We start from the raw sequence: 12763 nt of genomic DNA on the forward strand, positions 1-12763 counted from the left end.
TTAGAGATCTCCTGAGTCTTTTCTGTTTTGTTTATTGCAATTTCACTCATAGATTTTCACCTGTCACATACAGAGAAAACACGTAGGAGGAATAGTACACTACTGTATAAACATTTATAAATATACTAATGTTATGAATGGTGCAAACATGACATTAAAATAATATCTAAAGATGGTTTACACAAACCCACTACTCGTTCAGTATGCCTGAAACAACGGTAAGGGGCGGCTCCTCGCTTATGGACCAATTCGCTTAGCTACCTTTTTGTAGGAACGGAAATTGGTGAGGAGTGACTGTATTGTTCATAGCTTTGTCCCCCTGTTATCTGGTTCTCTTGTTTTTGCCAAGTTCTCTCTCTGTTCTAGCGTATTGTCTTTTGGACGGATGCTTCTGTTTTCCCCCCCACTAAATTTTAGGTTTTGATTTCTGCCTTTGGTTATAAACGCTGCACCTTGGGCAGAGATCAACAACTGTAATTAGACTTCTTTTACCAGTTTTACATGATTAAATAGAAAAGGAAATGTAACAGGATTAAAGAGGTCCTAAATTGTCTTACATTTTTAATAGCCTAAGACAATTCTGCCCCCCCATGTGCCTGTAGGCTTATTCTGGTTAACAGAAGATTTTTGTACTTAGCTTTCTCCAAGTCTTACCACTGTCTGCCTGACCATTTGCTGTGAAGTAATGAGCCAAAATACTCAAAGATTAAACTACAGTACTTCAAGATTTTGTCACATGCATAGTTATACTGGCACAAAATATCTGCCCTCCAGCTTCATTTCATGTAAAGACCCACACATGCAGCAGTTCAACCCAGGACCAGGACATTCAGGGTGGGTCAATCCTATAGGTGACATAAGCCGTTCCGGTGGCGAGGCATGGTGCGGGCAGAGAAAAGGAGGTAACGATCCACTGGCGGCTGAGACACAGGGGTGTTTATTAGGGAAACTAAAATACACTGGGTAAACTTACAAAGGAAAGGACCATGAGTGGTTAAAAAGCAAAATGGGGAAAACAAAGACTGACCACATAAAATAACAAAGAAACAAGGTCCAACAAGGCAACACAGAGAACAGGAAGAGGCAAGGGAACATAGCAAACTCAGTAACACAGTAACTTCTAACCCATTGTAAAATTCTAAAACACAGCTGTCGACTGGTTCTGAGGTGGAAATCTTCAGTGATGGGGACCCATCAGAAGACACGCTGAGTGGAAGCGTAAACACGCATTTAAGTACTCCCGCCGGGTGACTGCAACAATGACAACGATGGCAATGCCACTGATGCAGCCGCCTATAGCCAACTCCCACCAGGGAAAAGTATTGCTCCTACGTTCTACGAATCTGAAATACAAAATTTGCTGTGAAGTTTCAGTTGCCTCCTGGCTTTCCTTTCACTCAGATTTATATTTATGTCACATCTGTGCTTTTTTTACTTGGAGACTTAAAAATTACTTTAAGGTCTTGTTGACACATATTAGAAATACGAATTAGTATTCTGATTAATGTTTCGTACAGTATAGACAAAATATATGTTTTTGTTAAGCGACTTCGTTGCTAGCAATTTGACTCCTATACCTTCCAACTTGGCCCTTCTTTGAAGTCTCTGGACAAAGTGCATCGTTACCAGTATCTGGCAGTTCTAGGTCCTGTGAATCAGAAATACAAAATTTGATTTAGTGTCAGTTGTCTCCTGCACTGTAAAAAAACAATATATATACTGTACCATTTACAGTAAATTACTGACAAAAAGGTTTTGTTTTCCTTCCTTACTTTTCAAATGGGGCGCTCGTCTCTGCTCCGCTCCTGCGTTCATGGCTGCATCGCGTCATAACCAGACATTTTGCATAAAAAGCAGTTTGCTGGCAGGTAGCAGGAGACTAGTTAGACATACAGTACTTTCGTCCTGTGTTAGCTTTATGTACTGCCGACCCGTGTCTTAAATCAGCCATAAAATACCCTCAAAACAATTATTAATCATCCGATAAATTTGTTTCTTACCTCTTGGTTCCCTTGTTAGGCTTCCTTATCCATGAAAAGATTGGTTTTAATATTTTTGGTGTGGCTTTCTGGACCTTTCTTTTGAAAGCATACCTATCCTTTTCAATAAAAAATAATGATAAAATAAGCCTCAAGTATATTAAATAAACTGAATTAGTCTTATCTTGCCTTTCATGTCTGGGCATGCCTTGCCTAGTGAAAGTTTTTATTTATTTATTTTCTTTAAATAGAGGTTCCTGGTGCAATGCACAAATTTATGTGGTGCTTTTATGCATTTTAAACTTAAAAACACGTACCAGAGCTGTTGTAATCTTGATCAGAGCATTTATTATTTAGTGATTTTTTTGTTTGTTTGTTTTGTTTAAATAGAGGTTCGTGAGAAATGGCGCTTTCATGCATGTAAACGGCATTTTTAACTGCCGACCATAGGAAGGTTAACCCGCGCAAATTCAAAACGTGAAGCGGAGCACAATTTTACTGTAAAATGTATATATAATTACAGTTAAAACGTATCCCCGTTTGGAATTACACTCAATGTCAATTTGCAATCAGTCATTGTGAAATATACTTTAAAATACCGTAAGGTTTATTTATTTATTTACCCATGATGCATTGCAAACTACAGTTACGAATTGTAAAATGATAAAACAGTAATTTACGAATTAGTTATCTGGTTAATGTTTCATGCATTTTAAATTAAATGTACGTTTATGTCCAGTAACTTCGTTGCTAACAAGTTGACTCCTATACCTTAAAACTCGGCCATTCTCCGAAGTCTCCGAATTGTGACCGCTCCATCCCAGTCAGCGTCTTCTGGAGAGGATCTTCTTAGCCACCATTTCCTGTATTGAACTGCCAGTGATCCTTGCAATGCTCAGTGCTATAATTCTAAAATTGCCCCTGGCAGCTGTCAACTGGTTAAGTGGAAATCTTAAGCGATCAATGGCTACTGGCAGTTTGCCTCTGAACTGCTCATCAGGCTCCACCCTTCTACAGCTCTTCACCAAGAGGTTCCGGTAGGGACCCGTCAGAGCAAGCGCTGAGGGGAAGCCTAGCGACGCAATGAAGCGCTGCATGTACCCCAGCCGGATGACTGCAATTGTTACGTGCCGTAAGTGTTTGCAGGAGGTCCTGGCAGATTCTTCGGACTTCCCGCCCTCGTCGCCATTCGCCGGCTGCGTCTTCAGCTCCGCCCACAGTCTTGTCGTCGCCAGCATAGATATAAACACTAGATGTCGCGTTGAAAACAGCCGTCTATGGGAGCGTATGCGTCAACAGAGCCGCCATCTTGAGACGGGGTAGAGCTCCTTTTAAATGAATGAACGTCTATCAGGGCCGAGGTGGCTTAGAGAATCAAAGAAGTATAAATTCGCAAATTTGAGAAGCGATTTTTATTTTCTTGGTTCCTTATAAATGTCAGACATGTATTTACGACCGAGCCGCGAGTAAAATGATAGCGAAGCGATTTTTGTTAACATAGCCTAATTTTATGTTCAAAATGTAATGCGCATATATGTATTTTTTCCATTCGAAATAAAAAATTACACTCCTACTACATGCAGAACAATGCAAATACAAACACCACAAAAAAAGGCCAGCAACGTTAATTAAAAAACCCTGGCAATCTCCATGATAAGCCCCGTACGTAGCGTTACCACTCAAACATTTACATTTATGCATTTAGCAGACGCTTTTATCCAAAGCAACGGGCATTTGTATAGATTTGTAGAGAACTATAGACAACGAACTATACACAATACATTTTCCAGACAAGGAAGATACTTTTTTTTTTTTTACACTTAATATGAAAGATGAACATCCATTTACCTGCTTATTTGGAAAAAGAACTATAGACAGGGCAGGTCCGTATACACACAGGCAACTTGTATAGATATGTCAAGAACTATAGAGAATGAACTGCAATATATACAAGTGTCAGTACAGAAGCTGTGTCTTTCCTGTGGGGTGGGGGTCGCTGTAACCCACCAACAGCCTGCTTCTATACTGTAACTTTGGAAAAAGATCTACAGACAATGAACTAATACTGCATATACAGGTGTCAGTCCAGAAGCTGTGTCTTTCCTGTAGGGTGGGAGTGGGAAGACAGATGGAGGCGGTGTCTAGTATGTAGTATCCATGTAACAATACTACTTTACACAGTTTCTTACGCAACCTGCTGCTCTGTAGTTGGTAGAGGTGCACCGATCCGATATTCGGATCGGTATCGGCGCCGATCCAGATCTATTTGACGGATCGGGTATCGGCCATGCGTGACCGATCCACGTGCTATACTAACTTATTTAGTTTTTTCCAATCTCTAAAAAGACAGCTCCTATTTCGTGTTAAATCTATTTGTACAATCAATCGCACGACAGCTCTTTCCCATTTTACATGTGTTCTTTGTGGCATTCAAATCAAACGCTAACGCTGCCCATCAGTCTTTTTTGCTACTCAGTGGGTGTGAGTACAGTGACTTCCACCTGCTGAGACGTCCTGCTGAGTTTCCTGCCTAAAGATCATTTTTATTAGATCAGATACTGGTACTCACTGCTGACACGCCACCACCCTGGCCTCCTCAGCATCCTGCAACATAGGAGTCGATTATCACTACAGCACCATTAGTGTGTCAGTCCATCACATCACTGCAGTATTAACACCCAGCCAACCATATTAAAAATGCTCACCACCATGTGGTACACTGAGCAAAGGGCTGGATTCCCAAAGTGGTATCGGCCCATTGACTTTATTGACAGCCTTTATAAACAGTTATACAGAAAAAGTTTAAATGTACACTCTGATCTGATTTCTCTATAGATTGCTATAAATGAGTATAATTATACCTGCTCCAAGATGACCATTGCATATGTAGGATGACTCTGGTCATCTGGCAATTCTATGTTCTCTGAATCTGAAATACAAAAGTTTCAGTTGCCTCCTGGCTTTCCTTTCACTCAGATTTATATTTATGTCACATCTGTGCTTTTTTACTTGGAGACTTAAAAATTACTTTAAAGTCTTGTCAACACACAATTAGTATTCTTATTAATGTTTCGTACATTATAAATAAAATATACGTTTTTCTTAAGCAACTTCGTTGCTAACAATTTGACTCCTATACCTTCAAACTCGGCCCTTCTCCAAAGTCTCCGGACAAGGTGCACGGTACCAGCGGCCGCAATGGCCAAGCCTGTGCTGCACATGACCAGCCGAAAATTACCGGACGGGATAAAATTTAGAATCGCCATTGGAGCTGCACACAAAACACAGTGATCTCTTGAAACACAGTGATAAAAGGTTCATCCGATTTATAACCGTTCCTGTACGTAAGTTTCCCATTAGGTAGCCTTCTTATATATACTTGCTTCATTATACTGTCAAATAATTAAATTAATTAGAGTGATTAACTCGTGGCGGCGTATATTTATGGGTTTGTAGGAGAAAGCGCATGATCCGTACTGCGTGTGCACAGTTAACTCTGGCGGGAAAGGCGAAATCTTAAAACAGCGACGTTTGGCAGTAATGTTGAAAACATATTTTTGACAAATTTGGCACTGTTCTATTTGAGGATGCAAGCTAAAAGGCTGTTACCAGCCACCACTGTCCAATGTTTAATAGAGGACTTCCAGGCATTGCACAGCAACAACATTGAGCATATCTTATTGTTAAGGAAAATTAAAAGGCAAGGTTTCTGGGCAGCGCAGTTGCAAGCCTTGGTGGACGCAAGCCTGTCAGAATGTGAGGTGAGCATTAAATACAATGTGCGTCCCAGTAGGACATATCCCAGTCCCTGAAGGACCGTTCACATACTTAGTGATGGACTTTGTGGACATGGGAAAAGCAGGATACGGAAAGCGATACATGCTAGTGATTGTGGACGGGTTCAGCAGATGGGTGGAGGCAATTCCATCCATGGACAAGGGGGTGATGACAGTGGTGAAATTCCTGTTCTGAGAGGTGATACTGAGGTTTGGGATACCAACTGAAATAAGTTCTGATAATGGACCTGCCTTTGTGGGGAGAGTCACTAAGCTATTAATGCATACAGGATGGAAAAGCATTGTTGGCAGTTTAGGCCAAGGGAAGGGGGATAGCGAGATATCGTAGGGCAGAAATTGAATTTTTTCAAAAGTCTTATACTCATGAGTATTTTAAGAATAATGGGACAGAGGAGGTAGCCATCTTCTGGGGAAACTGTGGAACTGTTTGGGATGTGAAAGGCAACCAAGTGCAGAATGGAGAAGTATCGAGTATTCCGCTGGATGCACTAGAGAACCAGAGTGTGCCTCTGGCAGATACGTGGTGGCTGTGTGGTCAGGCAGGAGGATTGAGGCCTACTCTCCCCAATGATTGGGGAGCCCTCTGCACTAGGGTGATGCTAGCTAGCCAGGTGGATATATACTCTGAAAAACAGCCCTCTAGGTCCCACAGGTCTGTTGCGAAATACGAAGACGATCCCAATGTATACCTAGATGCTATAGGCCAGCCAAGAGGCATTCCAGACAAATATAAGGCAAGAAATGAGATAGCTGTAGGGTTCGAATCAATATTCATTTGGCCTACTGTTAATAAAAATGTGGAGTGGATAAATTATCTGTACTGTAATCAGCAGAGGTTTACCAACTATACCCGGGAAGCAGTGGCATCTCTGGGGGAACAGCTTCAGGCCACCAGTCTGATGGCATGGCAGAACAGGATAGCCCTGGATTGGCTTCTGGCGGAAAAAGGGGGAGTGTGCATGCTGTTTGGGGATCAGTGCTGCACGTTTATGCCGGATAGGTGGTTTACCGAGGCTATGAGGAAGCTGCAGGGTATACAGGATGAGATGGCAACATGAAGGGATGTTTGACTGGTGGTATACTATGTGGGGTAGTTGGAAACAAGCCCTTATGAAAACACTCTGTGTGGGTGCTGTGCTCATTCTTGCTCTGTTACTAATCCTTTGTGGTGTAGTTCCTCTAGTTCACTCCCTAGTGGAGAGAGCACTGTCTCGGCTGGCAACAATAGCTGCAATGTCTAAAGTGGTGGCAAGACCGTTTGGAGCGGCAACCTCCTGGACCAACACGGAAATGGATGGCGACATACTGTAGACGGCTTAGACATGCTCCTGCCCACAGCTGAAATTCAGCCGTACCAGTCGTGATTGCTCGACGCTGGAAATGCTGAAGCATGCTTGCCTCCCATGACATCTGAGACTTTCCTGCTCACAACAGAGTGTCTATTATAGTGGTCTACAGTGCTATCAGTTAACCTTTCAGTTATCCTTGTATTAGACATATATGTTTATGTATTGAGATTGTGTAGGTGATGTAGTTCTGGTGGATTTGTTTGCTCTGATTACTCCCACTGCTTATTTGATTGGTGATCATATTAAACATCCACTGGAGGATGAGATTTGGCAGTTTTGCCTCCAGCGATGAGAGATAGTTGATATGGTGACAGCCCCAAAAACACATGCTAATCAGGTAGCATGTCTGAGAGTTTTCATTGAACAGTATATTGAGTCAAGAGCCTCACTGTTTCCAGATACAGCACTGAAACCGAAGCATCATTTCTTACTGCACTATCCAGAGCTCATACTGCATCTTGGTCCACTCATTTGGTTGTGGATTTTGCGTTTCGCAAGCAAGCACACATTTTTCAAGCAGTGTACAAAGAAGCTGCATAACTTCAAAAACCTGAATAATACTTTGGCTGAGAGGCATCAGCTTCTGCAAGCGTATCTTCAGGCCGGCAGTCTCTTCACACCAAATCTTCAAATGCAGCAAGCTGGTGAGTTTGATATCTACTTGTACAGCCTTGGAACCCGGAAGCTGTTAGATTGGCAGGCATCTAACCGGCTGTTACTTACAAGGGCACCAAATACCAGAAACCGATGGTTGTAATTATGACATAGGATATACTTTTGGAAAGCGAAACAGAACTAACGGTGCCCATGCAATCAATTTTTATTCCGATACCTTTAGTTTGATGCTTATGCTCACATTGTGGGACAGGGAACCTCCAGGGGCACATACTGTAAACCACAGACATGCGCAAGGTTAAAGTTTTCCTGTGTCTTTTACTTTTGTAACATTTTCGAAAGCAATGGCTGCAAGTTTTTGTTTTTTTTTTACTTTTCCATATCTTAGTTAATATTTACAAGTGACTTATTTTCTATGCGCTGTTTTATTTTGGTAATGTGCAAAACAAGACTACCAATGATTCACTGGATTGCAGGGATGCTAAATTACGATACATACCTGCATATGTTAGTGTATCGTTTACTTGTATTTCCGCTGATGATTAACCTTAGCACTTATCGACCAGCTTGTTGTAACTTTGCTATACCAGATTAGAGATCTCCTGAGTCTTTTCTGTTTTGTTTATTGCAATTTCACTCATAGATTTTCACCTGTCACATACAGAGAAAACACGTAGGAGGAATAGTACACTACTGTATAAACATTTATAAATATACTAATGTTATGAATGGTGCAAACATGACATTAAAATAATATCTAAAGATGGTTTACACAAACCCACTACTCGTTCAGTATGCCTGAAACAACGGTAAGGGGCGGCTCCTCGCTTATGGACCAATTCGCTTAGCTACCTTTTTGTAGGAACGGAAATTGGTGAGGAGTGACTGTATTGTTCATAGCTTTGTCCCCCTGTTATCTGGTTCTCTTGTTTTTGCCAAGTTCTCTCTCTGTTCTAGCGTATTGTCTTTTGGACGGATGCTTCTGTTTTCCCCCCCACTAAATTTTAGGTTTTGATTTCTGCCTTTGGTTATAAACGCTGCACCTTGGGCAGAGATCAACAACTGTAATTAGACTTCTTTTACCAGTTTTACATGATTAAATAGAAAAGGAAATGTAACAGGATTAAAGAGGTCCTAAATTGTCTTACATTTTTAATAGCCTAAGACAATTCTGCCCCCCCACGTGCCTGTAGGCTTATTCTGGTTAACAGAAGATTTTTGTACTTAGCTTTCTCCAAGTCTTACCACTGTCTGCCTGACCATTTGCTGTGAAGTAATGAGCCAAAATACTCAAAGATTAAACTACAGTACTTCAAGATTTTGTCACATGCATAGTTATACTGGCACAAAATATCTGCCCTCCAGCTTCATTTCATGTAAAGACCCACACATGCAGCAGTTCAACCCAGGACCAGGACATTCAGGGTGGGTCAATCCTATAGGTGACATAAGCCGTTCCGGTGGCGAGGCATGGTGCGGGCAGAGAAAAGGAGGTAACGATCCACTGGCGGCTGAGACACAGGGGTGTTTATTAGGGAAACTAAAATACACTGGGTAAACTTACAAAGGAAAGGACCATGAGTGGTTAAAAAGCAAAATGGGGAAAACAAAGACTGACCACATAAAATAACAAAGAAACAAGGTCCAACAAGGCAACACAGAGAACAGGAAGAGGCAAGGGAACATAGCAAACTCAGTAACACAGTAACTTCTAACCCATTGTAAAATTCTAAAACACAGCTGTCGACTGGTTCTGAGGTGGAAATCTTCAGTGATGGGGACCCATCAGAAGACACGCTGAGTGGAAGCGTAAACACGCATTTAAGTACTCCCGCCGGGTGACTGCAACAATGACAACGATGGCAATGCCACTGATGCAGCCGCCTATAGCCAACTCCCACCAGGGAAAAGGATTGCTCCTACGTTCTACGAATCTGAAATACAAAATTTGCTGTGAAGTTTCAGTTGCCTCCTGGCTTTCCTTTCACTCAGATTTATATTTATGTCACATCTGTGCTTTTTTTACTTGGAGACTTAAAAATTACTTTAAGGTCTTGTTGACACATATTAGAAATACGAATTAGTATTCTGATTAATGTTTCGTACAGTATAGACAAAATATATGTTTTTGTTAAGCGACTTCGTTGCTAGCAATTTGACTCCTATACCTTCCAACTTGGCCCTTCTTTGAAGTCTCTGGACAAAGTGCATCGTTACCAGTATCTGGCAGTTCTAGGTCCTGTGAATCAGAAATACAAAATTTGATTTAGTGTCAGTTGTCTCCTGCACTGTAAAAAAACAATATATATACTGTACCATTTACAGTAAATTACTGACAAAAAGGTTTTGTTTTCCTTCCTTACTTTTCAAATGGGGCGCTCGTCTCTGCTCCGCTCCTGCGTTCATGGCTGCATCGCGTCATAACCAGACATTTTGCATAAAAAGCAGTTTGCTGGCAGGTAGCAGGAGACTAGTTAGACATACAGTACTTTCGTCCTGTGTTAGCTTTATGTACTGCCGACCCGTGTCTTAAATCAGCCATAAAATACCCTCAAAACAATTATTAATCATCCGATAAATTTGTTTCTTACCTCTTGGTTCCCTTGTTAGGCTTCCTTATCCATGAAAAGATTGGTTTTAATATTTTTGGTGTGGCTTTCTGGACCTTTCTTTTGAAAGCATACCTATCCTTTTCAATAAAAAAATAATGATAAAATAAGCCTCAAGTATATTAAATAAACTGAATTAGTCTTATCTTGCCTTTCATGTCTGGGCATGCCTTGCCTAGTGAAAGTTTTTATTTATTTATTTTCTTTAAATAGAGGTTCCTGGTGCAATGCACAAATTTATGTGGTGCTTTTATGCATTTTAAACTTAAAAACACGTACCAGAGCTGTTGTAATCTTGATCAGAGCATTTATTATTTAGTGAGTCATTGTGAAATATACTTTAAAATACCGTAAGGTTTATTTATTTATTTATTTACCCATGATGCATTGCAAACTACAGTTACGAATTGTAAAATGATAAAACAGTAATTTACGAATTAGTTATCTGGTTAATGTTTCATGCATTTTAAATTAAATGTACGTTTATGTCCAGTAACTTCGTTGCTAACAAGTTGACTCCTATACCTTAAAACTCGGCCATTCTCCGAAGTCTCCGAATTGTGACCGCTCCATCCCAGTCAGCGTCTTCTGGAGAGGATCTTCTTAGCCACCATTTCCTGTATTGAACTGCCAGTGATCCTTGCAATGCTCAGTGCTATAATTCTAAAATTGCCCCTGGCAGCTGTCAACTGGTTAAGTGGAAATCTTAAGCGATCAATGGCTACTGGCAGTTTGCCTCTGAACTGCTCATCAGGCTCCACCCTTCTACAGCTCTTCACCAAGAGGTTCCGGTAGGGACCCGTCAGAGCAAGCGCTGAGGGGAAGCCTAGCGACGCAATGAAGCGCTGCATGTACCCCAGCCGGATGACTGCAATTGTTACGTGCCGTAAGTGTTTGCAGGAGGTCCTGGCAGATTCTTCGGACTTCCCGCCCTCGTCGCCATTCGCCGGCTGCGTCTTCAGCTCCGCCCACAGTCTTGTCGTCGCCAGCATAGATATAAACACTAGATGTCGCGTTGAAAACAGCCGTCTATGGGAGCGTATGCGTCAACAGAGCCGCCATCTTGAGACGGGGTAGAGCTCCTTTTAAATGAATGAACGTCTATCAGGGCCGAGGTGGCTTAGAGAATCAAAGAAGTATAAATTCGCAAATTTGAGAAGCGATTTTTATTTTCTTGGTTCCTTATAAATGTCAGACATGTATTTACGACCGAGCCGCGAGTAAAATGATAGCGAAGCGATTTTTGTTAACATAGCCTAATTTTATGTTCAAAATGTAATGCGCATATATGTATTTTTTCCATTCGAAATAAAAAATTACACTCCTACTACATGCAGAACAATGCAAATACAAACACCACAAAAAAAGGCCAGCAACGTTAATTAAAAAACCCTGGCAATCTCCATGATAAGCCCCGTACGTAGCGTTACCACTCAAACATTTACATTTATGCATTTAGCAGACGCTTTTATCCAAAGCAACGGGCATTTGTATAGATTTGTAGAGAACTATAGACAACGAACTATACACAATACATTTTCCAGACAAGGAAGATACTTTTTTTTTTTTTACACTTAATATGAAAGATGAACATCCATTTACCTGCTTATTTGGAAAAAGAACTATAGACAGGGCAGGTCCGTATACACACAGGCAACTTGTATAGATATGTCAAGAACTATAGAGAATGAACTGCAATATATACAAGTGTCAGTACAGAAGCTGTGTCTTTCCTGTGGGGTGGGGGTCGCTGTAACCCACCAACAGCCTGCTTCTATACTGTAACTTTGGAAAAAGATCTACAGACAATGAACTAATACTGCATATACAGGTGTCAGTCCAGAAGCTGTGTCTTTCCTGTAGGGTGGGAGTGGGAAGACAGATGGAGGCGGTGTCTAGTATGTAGTATCCATGTAACAATACTACTTTACACAGTTTCTTACGCAACCTGCTGCTCTGTAGTTGGTAGAGGTGCACCGATCCGATATTCGGATCGGTATCGGCGCCGATCCAGATCTATTTGACGGATCGGGTATCGGCCATGCGTGACCGATCCACGTGCTATACTAACTTATTTAGTTTTTTCCAATCTCTAAAAAGACAGCTCCTATTTCGTGTTAAATCTATTTGTACAATCAATCGCACGACAGCTCTTTCCCATTTTACATGTGTTCTTTGTGGCATTCAAATCAAACGCTAACGCTGCCCATCAGTCTTTTTTGCTACTCAGTGGGTGTGAGTACAGTGACTTCCACCTGCTGAGACGTCCTGCTGAGTTTCCTGCCTAAAGATCATTTTTATTAGATCAGATACTGGTACTCACTGCTGACACGCCACCACCCTGGCCTCCTCAGCATCCTGCAACATAGGAGTCGATTATCACTACAGCACCATTAGTGTGTCAGTCCATCACA

The 12763-nt window shown here is 41.4% G+C and overlaps 2 long non-coding RNA genes across 2 annotated transcripts; both read right to left on the reverse strand.

Annotated features, from left to right (window-relative positions):
* Positions 1-921: 921 nt before the first annotated feature.
* On the reverse strand, positions 922-3353 carry LOC140588214 (uncharacterized). The gene is made up of 2 exons (XR_011989551.1): positions 1578-3353; positions 922-1343 (listed from the first exon to the last, which is right to left on the reverse strand). It is a non-coding gene; the product is annotated as an uncharacterized lncRNA (long non-coding RNA).
* Positions 3354-9656: 6303 nt separating this feature from the next.
* Positions 9657-11439, reverse strand: LOC140588216 (uncharacterized). The gene is made up of 3 exons (XR_011989552.1): positions 10875-11439; positions 9909-10429; positions 9657-9674 (listed from the first exon to the last, which is right to left on the reverse strand). It is a non-coding gene; the product is annotated as an uncharacterized lncRNA (long non-coding RNA).
* Between the last annotated feature and the right edge of the window lie 1324 nt (positions 11440-12763).

The sequence above is a fragment of the Paramormyrops kingsleyae genome, chromosome 1, assembly GCF_048594095.1.
Source record: "Paramormyrops kingsleyae isolate MSU_618 chromosome 1, PKINGS_0.4, whole genome shotgun sequence".
NCBI lineage: Eukaryota > Metazoa > Chordata > Actinopteri > Osteoglossiformes > Mormyridae > Paramormyrops > Paramormyrops kingsleyae.